This window comes from Sardina pilchardus, chromosome 13, assembly GCF_963854185.1.
Source record: "Sardina pilchardus chromosome 13, fSarPil1.1, whole genome shotgun sequence".
Lineage (NCBI taxonomy): Eukaryota > Metazoa > Chordata > Actinopteri > Clupeiformes > Clupeidae > Sardina > Sardina pilchardus.
The window spans coordinates 15,533,616-15,537,370 of NC_085006.1; positions in this window are offsets into that span (position 1 = coordinate 15,533,616).

Sequence of the window (3,755 nt, forward strand, 5' to 3'; positions counted from 1 at the left end):
TAAAGCTTTATTTTAGCAATGTGCCAGCATATTGTATATCTTTGCTTATGTGTTTACTGATGAACTAATGGTGTCTATGCACCCCAAAGAAAGCTAATATCTCCCTTTAATGAGATAGAATCAATCCTCAGATAGACATCTTGTTCATAGTTATAAGCATAAACATCTACACAATGCCTACATGACATGCACTTTACATACTTTAATGTTATTCCGTAATTTCCCAACTATTAGCCACGGCTTACACATTGGTTTTGCAACATTTCTTCAGCTATGAGGTTAATACACGGGGCCAGTTAATATGGTTTTGTTTCTTTTAACTTGCATGAAACACTGTCCTGCAGCTTACTGTATATATATACGATACGGCCAATAGTATACACAGGAAATGACTGAATATTAAGCATATATAATTTATATATATAATCCTAATATGAAGTTGAAGGTGTGAGTGTTTGTTCAGAGGCACCAGTTCAGGAGTGTATAATGGATGAGGTGGAAATTCCCATGGCCTTCCATAAACAGCATCCCTGCCTCGCCTCCCCCTCACTTCTTGAAAATGCCTTCACTTTGCTGGAAGGCAACAGGGAGACTCCAGGGAAACCCAGTAAGCCGGGAATTTTTCATTCCAAAGGACTGAGTTATGCCTGTTGATAACGCTCAGCTGGGTTTCCTCAACCTCAACGCCTTGTGTGTCAGAGGGACACGTGTCAGAGATCCCGAATTCCAGCACCGAAATGAATGACAGCGAATTGGTGAGGCCTGTCCTCCAGCAGGTAACTAAGAGATGTCCTCCAATTGTTATTTTAATGGTCAAAACATGGGTTAGATATTAACCAGTGTGGGTTGGATATTAACCAATTGGAGGAAACACATACTTTTTTATTCTGCCACTGAGCCATGCCACAGCTGTATCAGAACCATTCCTCATTCAGGCACTGGCTTGAGTATTGCCCCCCACACTAGATATTATGGCACTTTAGGTTGTCCCTAGTTTCTTACTGCTTCGCCTTTGGACTGAGGTATCAATGAATGTCTAAGTGAAAGCCATCAGAGAGATTTCGCATATGGATTTGTCGTGTGCACACTCACTCCCCTGTAACGATAAAGTAATATGACTTCTCTGATCCTATATAGGAGTTAATTTGGTTTTCATGAAGTGATGGTGTTTGTTCTTCACACTGAAGTGCCTAAATCTGAGAGCCTGTGCATCTCTGTCAGTAGCTACCCTGATCAATTACTGTGTACATGTATACTAATACCAATACTAATGTATAAACTCAATTAAATGTGACCGTATGAGGATTTCTGTAGCCTACATTTGTAATCAACACATGGCTTATTCAGAGTGAATTCAACATAAACAAAACACAATTATTCAAGTCATGTTCTATGACTTCCATACAAAAATTTCAGCTTGATATCTTATTTTGTTAGACTGGGTAAACCCAGTCCGATCTGCTGGTGATTGGATTTCATCCTGCAGCTCAGGCTGGAAACCTGCACATCTATCTCTCCTGCTTCCTATACACATTTGCTGGAACCAACCACAAACTAGCTTATCCATAGGCACACCCGGATCGTTGGTCAAATTGGTTGAAGGACGAATGCGTACAGAATCATTTAAACTACGGCCATTGATCATGCCTCTGTGCAGACTCCCCAGATTAATGTTCAATCATAAAAGATTGATCTTAGTTCTAAAATAGCCATGCTATTATTTTGTCTTATATATCTTTCATTTATGAAAAGACAAGGACAGTCATGTGGGTCAGCTGCCTAAAAGTGCTCTGGTCTGGCAATCTTCCAATTGTGACAAAAATATCCAGGTTTGTTTTAACTAATAGGACATCAATGTTTGGGACAGTAATTCCAGTGTGAGATTAGAAATTGATACATTACTATCTGAGAGAAAATGAAATTGATCATTATGTCCAATATTCTAATGTGGTTCAGCATTGGGCCCATATTCCAATGTGTGATTTAAAACTTTGTCTTTCTCACTAGTGGGTCACTTTGACACTATAAGAATGATTCTAGTGGCACTGTAAAAGAATGTATTGTTCCTAAACATGGATGATATAATGCGTCAGGCAGGCGTTATCTTGTCTGTTGACATCAACAACCATTGTGTCTGTTGATGTCAACAACCATTGCATGATTATCTATCCTTTGCTGTTGTGCATTTAAACCTTGTGTAATTCTCTGTCATACCCCAGTCAGCACATTTCTGACAACAACAAATATGATTTTTGTTGAGAGAGGAGAGTAATATTTGAGTAAGTGGTTTATGAGTAAGTGATACACATGAAACACTGGGATTCTGTGCTATTTTCTAGGCTGTGTTCATAATTGAAAAAGGCATATCTCTACAACAACAAGATATCAGCCTGGAATCTCCATAATGATAGTCATAGGACACAGGGGACTGCTGGACAAAAAATTGACACCATACACATTGTTTTAAAGGGAAACATTAACGTCATGGATGTCATGATCTTGATTTGTCAACCGAATAAACCGGTTTGGAGAGCTATATTTAGCCACAACTGCTGTCGATATATATACCAATTGAGACATGCCTCCACAGAGTATGCTAAGCTGCAGTAAGAAGCAGTTTCGATTGCGCCACATTGCGTCATCATAATAAACTGGGTTTGGAGATTTAATACAGTGTTGAGGGTGAGCAAGGACTATTTAACTTTGAGTTTGAGAAGGATCACTATCACTGGTTTGCTAAAGAAGACTCTGGCAAAGTATATCTGTTAAGAACAGACCGGTATCTCTCTTTTGATTATTCCACCTTAAGTATTTAAGTTTACTTGTTAGATATTCTTTATTGTTAAATGATTTTACCTTGATTCATGCTTTATTTATTTATTTTTTTTATTGTGATCTTTATTATTATCATTATTACAGTATTATTACTCTTTGCCCATCTATGCTTTAATCTGCTATTACTGTTTGGGTTTTGCTTATGTAAAGCACAATGAATGACCTCTGTGTATGAAATGTGCTATATAAATAAACTTGACTTGATTTGACTATTTTCTGTGACTGAAATGATCAGAAAATTCCAAAGCTGTAATGATCGTGTTATATATAATGATCTGTTGTCAAATCTTTAACATCCTGGCCCATGCCTGATTGCTGCCTGAAAACTTTGAGCCTTTAAGAGGTTTCAGGAGACACCATTTATACAACACACTTGGTTTCTACACATGCTGCTAGCGAAACAAAACAAATCCAAACAAAAATCAGGGCTGAGGCCTCAGCCGGCCTATTCTCAGTCTACGTCATATAGGCGTAGGAGTGGCCCGCAGCAGGTGTGTGGAGAGACAGACTGATACTCCCACAACAACACACCCTGAGTGTGGGGAGAATCTCCCTCACACCGTATCAACATACAGTAAACAATGACTTCTGAGGAGTCTGTAACTGTAATAGTATGCCTTTTTGTTCCTATTTTTTCTCTAGAGTCTGGAGTCATTTTGCCAGGCAGCAGCACATTGTTCGTACATGTGACAACAGTATGTCTAGGTGATGGGTGAAGGAAAGAGAAAGAAAGAAGGTTATTGGTTTTAGGTGATCTGAAAGAAATCTGAAGTCCATGTTATAACATGCCTTTTGATCCTAACAGAGTAGGCCTGGCCTAGCCTCTCTCTCTCTCTCTCTCTCTCTCTCTCTCTCTCTCTCTCTCTCTCTCTCTCTCTCTCTCTCTCTCTCTCTCTCTCTCTCTCTCTCTCTCTCTCTCT